Source organism: Lichenostomus cassidix, chromosome 15, assembly GCF_008360975.1.
Source record: "Lichenostomus cassidix isolate B80296 chromosome 15, HeHo_3.0, whole genome shotgun sequence".
In the NCBI taxonomy this organism is placed as follows: domain Eukaryota; kingdom Metazoa; phylum Chordata; class Aves; order Passeriformes; family Meliphagidae; genus Lichenostomus; species Lichenostomus cassidix.
Window position 1 is genome coordinate 7393161 of NC_139496.1, and position 15758 is coordinate 7408918.

The 15758-nt window shown below is 45.7% G+C and overlaps 1 long non-coding RNA gene across 1 annotated transcript; it reads left to right on the forward strand.

Moving 5' to 3' along the window:
• Nucleotides 1-11086: 11086 nt before the first annotated feature.
• Nucleotides 11087-14177, forward strand: LOC146430284 (uncharacterized). Its single transcript, XR_014855387.1, has 3 exons — nt 11087-11667; nt 12227-12294; nt 14092-14177. It is a non-coding gene; the product is annotated as an uncharacterized LOC146430284 (long non-coding RNA).
• The last annotated feature ends 1581 nt before the right edge of the window (nt 14178-15758 follow it).

The following is a 15758-nucleotide window of genomic DNA, read 5'->3' on the forward strand; positions in this document are numbered from 1 at the left end:
AGCTGAAGGTGGGCAACAAGGACCAGAGAGAGAGCATCCAGCCATCCACCTAACATCAGCAAACAGGCAATGGAGCTCTGGGGCTCCAGTCCTTCCTGTTCATATTGCATTGAAAAAGCAGCAACAACAAAAAGATAATACTCAAAAGACTTCTGCTGATAAGACTTACAAAATACTGACTACAAATTAAGTTTCACCAAGTAATACAACAAATTGCCCAGCATGTTTAAAACTTCATTTAAATTGCTGCTGCTAATACATATCTGCTGTATAGTAAAATCAAAATGACATGGGAAAATACTGGATTTTAACCACAAGAAAGGAGAAGAGAAAACTTCATAAGTTACATATTTCAGTTATATTCAATTTGAAAACAAAAATAGGAAAATGTGGCGACTGTGATCTCCAGAGAATATTATTTCCTTCATATATACCAACAAACAAAGGAAAGCCTTCTTTTTTTCTGTTGTTAGTAGTGGAAGAAGGATATCTAGTTGTGATTTGGAGGAAGTGCCATCAATACAGTGAAAAGTAGTTATTATCTGTTGCACTTGGCAATGGGAACATCCTGAATAAAGATACAGGGATGTGCATGCAGAAACCTGAGGAAAAGTCTAACCTGAAAGGGAGGTCATCTGGTGCTGCCAGTTAGGGCTGCAGGGTTTGTTCTGCTCAGGCTCTAGTCTTTCAGTATGACATTGCCTGTTGTCAAAAAATGGCAAGTCGCAGTGAAACCCTGGAGAAAGGGGAGACTGGAACACCCCCCAGGCTTTGGCAATAGTTATAGAAAATGTGTGCGTGTGTTTAGATCCTTGATTGCAAAAGAAAAATGGCATTAAGTTGGCACCTGAAGGGAATTTTATACCTGTCAGTTTTTGCACAGGTCTGTAAATGGCAGAAACTTTCAACTTCTGCCAGAAAAGCATCAGGGTTCCCACATACAAAGCCAGAGAAATTATATATCTATACCAAATACAAGAATTTTATTTTGATTTCAATACAGTCACTCTGATATAAGAGATGAATAAGTTTGCAGAGGCTTGATATAACCTAAAATGGAAATAGTTCTTGGTATGGAGAGTCACATCTCCCATTTCTTCACTGAGACCAGCCTGTACCACATAAACACCAACATAAGCCTCTTTAGGATATCTAAAAGCTATCTTAATTTATAATCACTGATATTTGGGCAAAGTCGAATTTGACCTCTCAGGAGCTAGAACATTGGAATTGCAGACCAAGTGTCCTTAAGTACAAAGCAAAAGGGGACCTGCAGTTTTGTCCTCCCCATGCCAGTGCTCTCCAGATTCATCCAATGGTATTTGTCCATTTTCTGCCTTCTCACATGGGCAGGGACTAACCTCCCTCTTTGGGCCAAGTGAGGAAGAGACCCCCAGCTGTTGGCTCCCACCCTGCAGTGCACAGGGCCTTTGATGCTAGGTCCTGGAGTGGCCTAGTGCCAAAGAGGAAGACACAAAACTGCCCTGCAGCAGATGTGGGGTGGGATGCTCTTTACATGGGCCTCATAGTGTATCTCATTCTAGTAACTCAGGGTTAGTCCAAACCTTAATGTCCTTCCACAATTCAACACTTAAAGATAAATAAAGATAACCTTTACACAGGTGCCAAGCAACTTCCAAGTCTTTCTAGGTTTAAAACTAGTGCTGCTGGGTCCCAGGTCTAAGGTGATGTGTGGGTCAGGCTCCAGGTAGGTATGTATGGTTGCTGGTCCCCTTGTCTGCTTTTCCCTGTGGCTTTCCAGTTTTCAGGAAGAAACTGCAGAAGGCAGTTTTTTGGTTGCTTTGCCATGTTCCCATCCAGACCAACAGTATCCTTTCTTGAAGAGGGTGTGTATCTTGTGCCAGGTCCGCACCATGAATGTTGAGTACATGCAGTCCCTTTTGAATCACAGGAAGTATGTAGGCTTTGGAGATTATCAGCCCATTATTAACATTTCAGAAAAATATAAAGTGGTTTCCGCTTTATCTGTTTACTCTGTGGCTGATAAAATATTAACATTTTTCAACCTCCACTGAATAATCCCTGGTCCCCATATTCCCAGACAATATGGTGTGTGGCTTAAATGGATCACCCCAAATGAAGCTGTTTCTCTTGGCTACTGTCATACAGGAAGCTGGTGAGAAAAAGGTTGTTTGCACAGGATTTAAGCATTCAAAAAAAAATTTATGAAAAAGTGATGCTGAGGAAAACATCAGGCAAGTAGTAAAAGTGCTTTGCATGTGTGCAGCTGTTTCCTGGACATTTCTTTCTATTGCAGAGGCACTTGATTTACAGGAAATTCCAGCTCACATACAATGCCAGTCTCCCCAGAAAACGGGCTCTGGGCTTAGCTGTATCGATCTGCTTTGTGCAACTGGTGGTGCTGGCAATTACACCATGTGCACGCTCACAGGCAGCAGAGACTGTTTTGATTTGATTCTGAATGGTTTTTAGGAAATAATAGTAAATTTGCCTCCATCTGTTTTATAGCAGGGCTGTTGTTTCTCATGGTTAGTTTGAGACCTGCCCAGATTAGATATTGGTCCAGATATAACTTAGCACCTAAGCTCTGCAGGCAAGCAGCCGACTCTGGGCTCGTGCTGAGCACCACATGGAGTTGCGCTTTTTCGTGAGAGCTCCAGTAGAAAGAAGCAGAACTGCAAATTCACAGGCGGATGCACAAACTGAGGGTCTCACATCAGCCTTCTCTATACATCTAGCGTTTGTAGCAAGTTTAGAGGTCCTGAGAAATTCATACTTTCTACCAGCTACTCTTTCTAGACTGTTTTTCCAAGCTTAGAATAGTGACAACATGAGATGGGTACAGATTCCAGCAAGCCCAGATAAACTTTACATGTTTAGCATTTTCTGTTGGATAGAAACCCTGACATGCTGCAAGCACTGGTATGGCTCATCTCATGGCAGACCCAGCCATGTTTAGTTCTCATCCGGAGGTGCTAGGAGCAAGACAAGTGTGAGCAGGGTTAGCTGGAGTTCCCATTCTACTGAGTTGGCAGAAAGCCTCATGGCAGCAGATGCAGGGGACCTGAGATGATAAATGGACTTTGGAAAGCAACCCAAACATGTACATACAAATTAGTATTTAACATACAGTTGCTATTTGCAAATTATCCCCTTGTGATTTAGCTCTTGAATGAAAGCAACTGTGTTAGCTGAACAAACAGTAGCAGAGGAGGCTGCAAAAATGCACCTCCACTCCCACCCACAGCCGTTCCCTGGCAAGCCTCTAGGCCAACCTGCACGTGTTCACCTGAGGCACACACACCCCTTCCCAAACAAGCTGTGAGAGCCACCCAAGCCTGGTTTCTTCTCCCACTCTACCACGCACTTTCAGCCATGTGAGCCACCCTTAACCAGCCACGAGCCCTGAGTAAGGACCCCAGACTGTGAGGAAGGGGCTGGTGCAACCTGGACTGTCAGCATGCAGGTTGCTGGTGAAGGGGAGACAGGAGCTGGGCCTTTTGCCAAGTGCTTTGGCGGAAGACGAGCTGGGTCACTATCCCATGTTTTTAATGGGAAGTGATGTTATGGCAACACATGAATCACAAATAATTTGACACCAAAAGGAATAAGCCACAGTGACCCAACACCTGAGCACCCGCCCCTACATCCGGAGTGACGCAACAGGCCAAGCTCTGACGTGTGTTGTGAATGCTCAAAACACCAGAGCTCCTCCAAACCTCAGTGAACAAAACCAGACCTTCCCAGCCTGGGAGTCCCAGTGCTGAGAGCCTGCACTGCTCCTGGCTCACTTGGAAGGGCCTGGGGCAGAGGGGCGGAAATCAACCTGAGGAGCATAGAGCACCCTTGAGATGCAGTGAACTAGTCTGCGAGGTGTTGGGACAGCACATCCCAGCTAAGGAGGCTGCTTGCCTCCAGCAAATATGAGGAGCTGGTGAGTAGCTGCCTGCTGCCATTGCTCCTGGGCTGGCAGCCTGAGCGCCTAGACTCTGCACCAAGTGTGCACTGCAGGCTACCAGAAGCAGCCCAACTCACCATCCTTCCCCTTGACCCCACGGCAGAGCTGGAGTTTGGAGGTACCAGAAAGGTGGTGTTACTCAGAGGCCTACATTTTGCAGGTCAGGTCTTTCCCAGCCAAAAAAAGAGGAAAAGGATTACATTTCAAAATAGTTTCCCTTCCCTTTGGAGGGAGAAGTCAGAGGTAGAGCCAAACAGCTGCTACTATGCATGATTTAGGGAGATAAGAAGCAGCAGCAAGAGGGAGAGACTGGGATTTATAGTATCAACCCTAAAAATAGTTGTTAAGAGAAAGCCTAAGTCTGGCAAAGCCTCACTGGGAGTTGCCCATACACAATTGTTAAGCTCAGCAGATGGCATCTGGAGGGGGGAAGATTTGCCTTTGAAGAGTTTGTTTTCACCATCACACTTTCACCCAAAATACCAGTTTACACTTGGGGTCTAAGTGGCTCAACCCCTTGTGTGGGTGTCCCTGGGAGACAGGTCACACTGAAACAGGCTGAAACAGAGCTGTCAACACAGCAGCTCACACAAGCTTATAAAAAGAAAGTACAACTGAAGCCAATACAACTTCCTCTTCAAGCATCTCTGAGCAAGGAGATGACTTGCCCAAGCAGGCTGGTAGCAGACACTAGGCTGCATTCGAGCCGAACTCGAATGACATGCCCAAGTTGGCAACCAGACCTGGAAAGATCATCTGCGTGTCGAGTCTAGCCCTCTGCAATCGCAGACAACGTGTCATATAAAACCATTTAACTTTGCTAACTATGCTGCTCATCCCTTCAAACCTACCAGGAGTGTTTTCAGACCCTCTCTTGTCTACTGGCGTCGTCTTTGCTCTCCTTGCCAAAATGAAAGTCCCTAGGGCACTGGAACCAATAAATACACATTCCAAACTCAATCGGGAAAGCCCATCTGCTCCAAGAAAAGAAATAAATATAAAGACAAACCCTAGTGAGGCTGAGATCAATAAGTATCAGTAAGCTGTCAGCTCTTCTGTTGGAATTAGCTTTCTACTTATATTTGAACTGAATGTCACCCACACACAAAAAAAGACACTGGTGCTGTTACACAGTTATGTATTATGTATTCCACACTATGAGCAAAAATGTGGCTTTATAAAGTATCTGGTTTAGAAGTTGTTGGGAATTTGATTTGCTGCTCAAGAAACAATACTTTTTTGGTTTAACTTTTCAAAAAAATCAAACAAATTTCTTTTTAGCGATGGAAGAGGAGCAGATAACTTTTTAAGGGAAAGGTTAAAAAAAAAGATGCTGCCTCTGGGGATTTCCAAGTAGATGCAAAAAAGTCTCTTTTCCATTAAAAGGTAAAATGTTTGATCCATTCCATGTTTGGTTGTCTCTCCCTCTCCACTCCCCCAGGATGCTGAGCACTATGTAAGTCCTGTAAGTCTGTGCCCTGACCTGGCCTGGCTCTGCAGAGCCCATGACAGTGTGCCTGGCAGGCTGCACACCTCGTCCTCCCTGCCGGCAGTGGCAAAGGCACTCCCGATGCTGGTTTTGCTCAGAATGCCCACATGCTGTTTCTAATAAAACCTGATCTCCTTCCTTTTGATGCGGACGACAGGAACTGGTCCTGGTTTAAGTCACCCAGCCAGAGAGCACACACCACAACTGGCCCATGATAACTCTGGAACTGCAGAGAGGGACTCAGGAAGCAATAAATCAACCGTGCTAAGTTATGACATCAGTGACAAAGGAATGGTTTCTCCTCCAGCAAGCCCTGCTGAGGGTACTTGATCTCTGAAGGCACTGTAGGGGCTGGGCTGGCAGGCCCCGCAGCGGAGCAGACGGTGTTTATTTGTCCTGTAAGCACTCTAGAAACAACCAGTACTGCTGTGGATGGTTTACATACACGCCTAACAAACAGCGTCAATAACACCGAAAAATTAATTACTTTGATAACACTTTGACGCCCCACTGAAAGGTTATATGCCACTACACTAGAAATATACAGCTTCCTAATAGGAACTGGTTCAATCCTAAACAGGAAAGATGGATGAAGAGTAATGGAAGCAGCCAAGGCAGAGAGTGGTGGAAAAATGCCCAAGGTCACGCAGAAGCTTGGTAGTTCAGCAGTCCTGGTTCAGTGTGGTACTTGCTGCTCCTCATTAATCCCTCTATCATTATTCGCACTATGAAAGTATCTTTGAAGCCTCTTAAATACTATTTGACCAATAAATCCCATAATGGAGCAAAGGCAGGATGAGCGAGACTCAAGGAAGCCAGGACCTGTATCTTGAAAAGCTACATCTGGTAGAAACAGCCCCTCTTGTAAACCCCCTTGTTCCCAAAGGAGGTGCAAGCCTGGTGCTGGCTGGGAAACATAGTCTGAACATCTAATACACTTTGAGAAATCAAATTAAGCAAGCATAATTTGGCACTGCAGCCCCATGGTACTCCCAAGAAGGAAGCATTATGACAGCAGTACATGTCACCCATCAACTGGGCAGGGAAAGGAACTAGGGCTCCAGGTTGCCAGGCATATTTTCTACTTGAATTACCTTCCTACCCTGATAAAGTAACAAGAAGCCCATGTAGTGCTGTGTGGCACCAGAGCTCATCCGCACAAGGGGTCTACAAACAGAATGAGGAAACTGACTGGAAGTCCATGCAGCATTCTAGGCTGTGACCATGCGCTGACCTCATGCTCCGCCCTTTAAGCCCCACGGCCTTCACGCGCTGCCTCTCAGGTGGGACTGCTGGTGGCTTGGCCAGTCAGGGCCCAGGTGAGTACTTTGGCCACCCCCAGAGTCCAGGAGTGACAGGTCAGCCAGGCCTTGAGGCAGCTCTGGGGCACAGGAGGTGCTAAAGGCCTTACCTTCAGCAAAGCCCGGCAGACAGGCCCCTCCCAGCGGAGCCAGGCACTGCCATTCCAAGCTGTGTGGCGACAGGCAACCTCCAGTCTCTGACAGCAGCCTACCCTGATGGATGCCCTTGCAATGGCTTGGCCAGTGCCAGTGTCCCTGCAGCTGTAGGCTCCACAGCTCTCTGAAGCCTAAGCCAAACACACAGGGCAGCTCTGCCCTGGGCCGAGGTGCTCACCCCTGTGGGGGGCCCAGATCAGAGAGGTGTGGCAGCAGCCAGGTTGGGGCCTTGCCATATTTACCTTGGCAGGCCCTTTCCAGCCCCACTGTGCCTGGAGCTCCAGGCCCTTTGGATTTCTCAATGCTAACCCTAGGCGTAACCCTAACCCTAGCCCTAGTTAATTACCCCAACCCACTACCTGGGTTCTCCCTGTCAGAAAGATGCAGGAGCAGCAATGTTAGGGCCCTGACATGATGGCCCCAGCAGGCCCTTTCCAGCCCCACTGTGCCTGGAGCTCCAGGCCCCTGATGGCAGGGCAGCCTGACCCAGGCCCCTGATGGCAGCTCGGCCCTGGGCCACAGGGGCACATCACCATCGGTGGCACAGATTAAGCAGTGTGCAGCTGGCCATGGAGGCATCTATCGAGCCCTGGACACTTAGATCCAAGGGTTTAACTCAAGGCTCTATTGTTTTCTCTTAGTGCAAAGGAGAAATCCCCACTGGGTACGGTCAAGAGATGAAAATCACACTAAAGCTTACTGGCAAAAAGACCAAAATCAAAGAAAATCAACCGTCTTTGACAAAGGATTAAATACAGTATCTAATTCAACATTCAACCACTTATCATAGCAGTACTCAGTGTTAATTTAACATTTACCTAGCAAAAACTTAGCCCAAACAGGAAAAACCTTGATACTTACGAAATGCTATGCCACCCAAAACTTCTCAGCAAAGAGAAACAGGAAAAGAAAGAGAGGCAGAGAGGAGGACAGATGGAGAGAAGAGATCTAGAACAACACACAGAGAACTCCCACCTCCTACGATTGCAGCAGGGGCAGGACAGGAGCCTGAGCAGGGGCTCTGCACACAGACACAGATCTGTGTGGCTTCTAGAAGTGAGAGTGATCTCCTCTACACTTGTCTTACTGAAAACCTGATGGGTCTGGGCCAGTGTAACACATCCTGGTCAGGCTGTACAGAGCATGGCTCCCTCCAGGGGCAAACACACCATTTGTTCAACTTGTCTGGATTGTCCACAGACTCCAAGGCAAATAGCTAAGCATGCATAATAGCTAAGCATGCATCTTGTAAAAATGTCATGTCCCCCTGTTTACAAGAGATTTCTCTGTGATATTTGTTCAGACAGAAGGTAAAGTCACACCAGTGAAACAAAAAAGAAAGGAGAAGGAAGTCACACAAAGCAAGGAAGATTAAGTTCCCAATCTGCACTGGCGAATGGAGGCTTTTGGATATGGTCATGTTACCTCCTTCCTTCTCTTCATGCATCAAGTTATTTCTGGCTGAGAAAAGGGACCATTTTAACAAAGAGCCTCCCAGAGAAGCCTGGTCTCAGCCTGTGGTGTGAGATGTGATCTTTTGGCCACACAGGATCCTCTTGTGGAGCAAGGAGGATAGGATGTGTCTTGTCCACCCTGGAAGAGGAATGCAAATCTATGCCCAGCACACCAGAGTTGGGAGCCCCTCCAATGTCCTGCACCCCTTTCAGAGGGGGATGGATGGTGCTGACCTCCTGGCAAACGTGGCAGCTTCTGCATCTGCATGGGGAAGCTGACCAAAAGCTGGCGAGGCTCTGCAGATCAGGACTGCTTGTCATTCTTTCTGCTCCTGTGACAGGGATTCTTCTGCCACTTGGAAGTTAGTTGTGGATTCTGTCCTTCATTCCTGTCTGCTCCATAGATAGTATACGATAAATTGAAGATATCTGACACCACAGAGAAATTTCAGAGGTGCCATAAACCACAATGTGGGTCACATGTTGGGTGAATGTTGGTGAGAAAAGAGGTGTAAGGGGATAGCACCGTGATTTGGCAAATGGCAGATACACAGTGTGTACCTGACCCCAGACACAAATGGTTCCATCAATTCAGGAACTTGTTTATAAATAAAAGCAAACACATGGGCAGACAGAGAGGTAGAAGAGGCACGCTTATCCCTCAGGAACTGCTGGCTCCTGTCCATGGGATTTTCACAGAGCACTTCTATCTCTTCAAAATTGTTTCTTCATAGGCCATGAAATGATTTTCCATGCATGGAAAAGATTCATAATGCTCTCAGCTCTGAGCAAAGGAGCATGCTGAAGATGGCTTGGAGAAGTTGACAGTACACCTGGCCCCAAACAGAAAAATGGGAGTAAGATCAAAGCCATCAACTCTGTGGTACCCCGAAGGGAGATCTTAAAATCCTAACCTCAACGGCAGGATTTGGGATCACCAGGCAGGCATCAGTTACCCAGCTCTGGCTGACACAGTCCAAGAAGCAGCTGCAGCTTGTTTCCCGCAACAGAAGCCCCTCCCTTGCCTCGCCCTTTACCAGCATTTTTGGGTGAGCTGTCCCCAAGGAGGGAGCACACCCAGCTACCTCAGCAGGATAAGAGCCTATCTTCTCCTTGGGGTCCACCTGGCTCTGAGCTCCCTGCACGTCCCCTTGGGCTGGGGGCTGGCAGTGTTGGACACAACCTGGGGCAGTGGGAGGGAGCTGCTCCAGACTCAGAGCTCTGTCAACCCCTTCCAGCCATCTCCTTTGCAGAGCCAAAGGCCCCTTTGTGGTGCCCTGGAGCTGCAAAGCTCTTGGGGCCAGAGCCTGGGCCTGGTCTTCAGCTGCTGAGGCTCCAGGAGTCTTCAGCTCTCTGGAAAAAGGAGTCTAAATGCTGCTTATTCGGAGAACCCACAGGCTGGGGGATTGTCTTTTCCCCACCCCCTACTCAAAAGGAGGATGCTGATGCTCACTCCCCTGTGCTGCTTGCCAGCCCCTTGCTCCCCCCTTCCAGCTCTCTGCTCCTTCTGGTCTTTTCCTTATTGAGAGGGTTGGATCAAGAAACACAAACACTTCTGATCAGCTTGCAGTGAACAAAACACAGTATTTTAGCTTCAAGAAACTTTGGAGAGGCTCGCACAAGGCTAGAATTTGGCTCTCGTTCCAAAAGCCAGGCTACAGAAAACCCCCCTTGAGATCATTTTACTCTTACCTGGGTTATTTCTTCCCCTCTCTTTGGCAGGAGGTTGCAGCACCAGAAAGTGTCAATTTACTCTCTCTGTTGGGCCAAGAACATCCCTGGTACAAATTTATTGCTCTTAATAGGGCTGGGCCTTTAATTCCTAGCACATACTTGTGAAGAATTTTGGCTTGTCACTGAGGAGTAGGAATTATTTTCCTCTCTGCAGGTACAGGCAGGTCCTCCTTTTGCTTAGGGCTCTGCACATCCTGAGAGGAGCATTACTGCAGTGCTCCCATAAAGAGGATATGAAAACCCCATAAGCACCTGCCTGTGCTGAAAGCCAGCAGAAGAATGGCTGCTGTTTAGTACATGGGATTTTTTCTTATTCCTTTCCCCTTTTTTATTGCTCTGCTACTAGTTGAAGTGCTACTGTGGTATCAATCTGCTCCCAGTCCCTTGGGGAATTAGACAATGGAGTAAAAGGCTCCTATAATGAAGACAGGGCACTTTTGCCATTAAAGTCACTAGCAGCTGAAGCTAGGACTAAGTTTCACAGCAGATTTTATGACTTTTTCCCATTTGTAAAGGGATCTGGTTTAAATGCTTGTCATGCTCAGCTGAGTGGGGTTCCTGACATGCTCCTCTGTGGACAGTGCTGATGTTCTCACTGCTGCAAAAGCTGCTGCTGGTGGCTCCCCGTCTCTGATGGGGCAAGTGGCCACCAACAATGACAGCCCATTAAATGCTGTTCTCTGAGAGAGGCTTTCTGATGACTGGAAGGAATCTCCCTCCTGCATTCCAGCTAATTCAGTGTCTATATGAAAAATGTGGGCTGGATATAGATCTTTTAGCACAAATCAGCCTGAAGGAAAGCCAAGAGCAGAGATGAACACACTGCCAGCATGTGCCAAAAGTCCTGCCAGCCTGCTGGCAAGTGTGTGTGAGAGAGATGAAGAGACCTCTCTGAGCAAATACCCTTCTGCAACCCAGAGGGCAGCCAGGCTGACCAGGCCAGCAGCTCTGCTCACTGCTCTAGCAAACAATAGCTGAGCCCCAAACAATACCTGAGAATAGTAATAACAATACCTGAGAATAGTAATAACAGGCACTACTGAGGGATGCAATTCCCCCAAGTACCTCAGGCTACAGCTTCCCATGGAGAGTATGTGGGTTCAACCAGCAGCAAAAAGTTCTGATACTTGGAGTTCCTTCTGTAAAGGTGCCTCTGCACCCAACCTGGCAACAGAAGCAGTTGCACATTACTACTAAACTTCATCCCAGTTTGCAGTAGATCTTCTGACATCTTTCCCAATAATACCAGTGACTTTCTCATTGTTACTCTGTGAAACCAGCACCATGAGCACACAGTGGCTTCCTAAGTCAGGTGAAAGAGAGGATATTGTTTCAGTCCATCCCATTACTGAAATGTGAACGAGAGATGCAGATCACTTTTCTTCTGCAAGGAACAAAACCCAGTCTCCATGATCAAAAGTCCTCTTTGGATTTCAGCTAATGATTTCATCAGATCTACAAAGGAGGATTTATGACAGTTGGAAAAGCCCAAGTAAGAACATATGGAAGAATGAAAAACAATGAAAATTTAGATGTCTGCCTTTACCACCCTATCAAACTCTTCTGGACTCAGCTATTATGGATCATTTGTGGGTAAGTGTAATAAAAAGGCTCATATTCTTAAAAAAAAAAAAAAAAAAAAAAAGATGCTTTCTAGAGGTCCCAGGATGAGGGCTTGTCAGATCTGTCCCCTTCTCTAAAAATCCATTTCTGCTTTCTGTGACTCTGTATGCCTAATGATGTTTTGTGTACATCTGAGAGTCTGCACAGAGACTCAACAAACCATTTGCCTGAGGCCTTCATTTCATGGATACTATGTGAACTGGTCTCCAGATAGATGAGGTTGCAGAGGTTAAATAGCTAGTTACAGTACATAAAGTTTATATCCACTGTGACTAGATGAAGCTTTTCCCTTCTTTTAAGTGCCTTTCTCTTTATGGAAGAGAAAAAGATGACTGCAGTCACATCCCAGCTTTACAGCATAATCCTATTTTAATGGTAATAACATACAAAATCCTTCCTACTTTACATCCAAACACCTGCACTGCACTTCTGTAGCAGTGAGAGATGCTACTCAGCACGCAAAGGAAACTCGGCGCCTGTGTCTCAATGATCTGTCTGACCTAACACACCTAACAATCTTCTATTTCAGACTTCTAGTGAGATGAGCAAGGCTAAATGCAATGGAGATCCAGAACCTGTCCCAAGAAATTGAGTTCTGTAGGTATTTTTTCCTTCCTTTTATCAAATGTATATAGCAAGAATGTCCTTCCTGCTGGGACTTAGTTTTCTACCAAATTTCATAGAAAAGGTCTTTGGAAGATGGTTGATTGCACATTTAATTTCATAAAGTTAAGAATACTTTATCAAATAAAGAAAATACCATTACCAGATGCTCCATGGTGGCCCTGATGGAGCTACATAGTCCCAGGCAGGTAGTGCTATAATCACTTTCTCCACCATGCCATGAAATGCTGTGTCTGTAGTGTCAGCTGGGTACATCCCAGGAGGAATGATTCCTCCAGGGTCTCACTAGTTTGGTGACCTGTTCCTGCCCATCATCTTGTCCTTATTTGCTCTAGGGCAGAAAGTGAGGAATTTTTAAATGACTCATGAGATAGTCAAATCTGATTTCAACCTTGACACAATCTGGAGTTCCTACTGACCATTTTCAGCCATCTCCTCCACGAAATGTGAGGGGTTTTTTCATAATGATCCCTCTGTGCTTTGCCACAGGCATCTCCCAAAGCAGTGGCTATGCACTGGACCATCACATGCTCTCCTCCGTAAATAGATGTGAGGAAGCAAAGAATTGAGAGGCAGGAAATGGCCACTTGGCCCAATGAGCCTGGCCCCTTAAGTTTATCTCAAACGCACCTCCTTGCTTTGTCTTTGCATCTGCAAATCTCCTTTCTCCTCATAAAAATGTCTAGCTGTCTCTTAAACCCATTCAAAGTATTTGCTTAAGTGACTTAACTTGGCAGCAACTCTACAGTATTTGGGCTGGCCTGAGTGACATAATGCTGCCAGAATCCCCTGTTTATTTTTCATGTTGCCTGCAATCCTGCCATGCTTGTTTATGACAGATAAACAAGTCCTGTACAGCCCATAGAAACCATCCATGGAAAACTCAAAGCTACCAGAAGTGGCAGTGCTGAGTCAGCATCCAAAATGCTTCCCATGAAATAACTCAGGAGCCAGCCTCTTTGGAGCTTGTGCTCATGGAAAAGCCATCTCTGGGTGGAGTTCTGAATTGGCTTCAGCCTGTGTTCAAGATCAGATGGGAGAGTTTCTGCCACCCTCCTATCCAAACTTCTCTTTACTAAGCATATTGAAGCATCTCCAGTTCTCAGTTGGCAGGTAGCTAATTTTAAACTGAGATACAGTTAAAGATTTTGTGATGATTAGCTGGCTTTTGTGCTGCTTACAACTTTTGTTAGAAATGACATCCACTTGCTTGTTCTAACTCTAGATGAGCACTGCCATTTGGGTCACTCACCATGGTTCCTTCCTCCCTGGTGAAACACCAGCTTCACCCATTTGCTCAAACCTAGTGTAACTCTGCCTCCCACTGGAGTTTACAGTGGGTAATTTGCTTCCCTATATCTGTTCTTGAATTGCTGTTGCTGATGCTGCTGAACACACACTACTACTCCATGAGGGACAAGTTTCAATGATGCAGCTGACACTGTGTATTTATACCCATCAATTCCACTCAGTGCTTTTCACACATTTTTGCTTGGCAGCCCCCCCAGTTCCCTATGTGGGATTGTACACCTCATAGCACAGAGAACAGAAGCCAGGAAGCTTGTCATCACATTTTTCTAGCTACCTTTCCTGCATCCTGGGAAAGATCCCAGTCTGAAAATCATAATCACAGACTAAACTTTATCAGCGAATGTGGATCCTCATCCACACGCACAATTACATTTGTACCAATGGTTACACATAACATCTAAAGCCTTAAAGTCACTGAAGTAAACACTGCAACATGCAGCCTTCGGTCTTTTATTGCAGTTCATCCTCTGGAACATGCTGTGAGCAGCCAGCACTGTTCTTCAGCTGCCTGAGCATTTGTCAACTGAACTGCAGCAGCGGGAAGGCAGGAATAAAAACCTCCAACTGTAACTTTTCTGTATACACTGTATTCTTAGGTTACAAAATAATCCTACATATGCATATAAATGTAGCCTCACTAATGCAAAGGGACCATTGATATGAAAACTTATCTGGAATATTAGGATCTCTTCAGTTCTGGTTATTTTCAAGATTCTGTAAATGATTGGCATATGGAAAAGATCCCTTTGCTCTTGATATAAATCCCATTCTCATAAACATTTGAAAATGCTATTATTCCAGTTTTGCCAATAAGAATGGACATTTAAAGCATGTAGAAACAGAATCAGGTTTTTAATGATCCTTTTTCTCCTCTCTAATTATTTTTGTAGCACTATAAATTACAGGGCTCCTGATGTAACCCTCTGCAATCTCTAAAAGACTATTGCTATTTGATTTTTTTTGTTTCATATATATTGAGCATTGACAATGTATTTTATAGCTAATGTTGCTATCCATCTACAGGTATGTGCCAATTTGGTTTTTCTTCCTGTTCTTGTGTGCCTGGTAAGAGAGGAAGACAGATCCTGCTCTCCCTGGAAAGCTTAGTTCTAGCTAATTTAATTTGATCTGTAATAAAACTTATTTTCCATTTTCTCATCTGACTCCTTCACCTGTTTAAGGGCCCTATGTGTGCTGACTTTTGATGATCTCTTCGTCACCAGTCTGCGTACAGAATATTCTGTATTCAGAGAGATGAATGCAACAATGCAAAACACATTTCTCTGTTGAAGAGTAAATCCCAGTTTAAAGATGTTATTTGCCATAATGTCAAGCTATTTCCCAGAAACTGCCTTTCATTTCACCCTACATTTGGATTCTGCATTCACTTCACCCTGCCTCTTCCTCAGTCTGGCAAACAGCTCAAATTCTCTCAGCAGTTTGATATCAACTAATGCTATATCAAAGGAAATCTAAACCCCATTTAACTGTGCATAGGGGGATATGAAAGCTCTCAAGAAGACTAACAACACATAGCTGGGAGTCCACTGCCTCAAGCCTAAGCAGCCCCAGCCTCCCCACATCTTTCCCACAGTTGGAGAGCTGCAGCTGGTGCCACCCCTTACCCCCAGCCCAGCCATCCCAGGATGTGTCGCTGCTCCCCCGTGTGCAGCTGTGGCTGCTGAGCCAATGGGCACCCAACTGAGGCTCACACACTGTCACTGCACTCAGACAGCTGTGGATTACACAGAGAACAAAAAGAGAAAACTGAAGTCCCCAGGCAATGGCTGTGTTGGAATATTGTTTCCACACCATCATTTTTTGCTTGCTTCTCTGTGTCTAAGTATTTTAAAACAGAAATCTGATCTGCACATTTGGGTTCAAAACAGGCCAAGTTCCTGCTGTAGCATTGCATGTGTTTGGTATCCAAATCAGCATGGGATGGAGGCTGCCTTCCACAGCAGGGGATCTGAACACCTCTTGTCAATTTAAACATCTTGTCCACTTTCAGTGAAAACTGACTGTGGCTTCACATCTTGCACAGCCCAACTGCAATGGGCTAAAAGTAAGGGACAGACTGGAAGAAGGGAACAGCTTTCATAGAAGAGCTGGAAAATAAGAGAGGC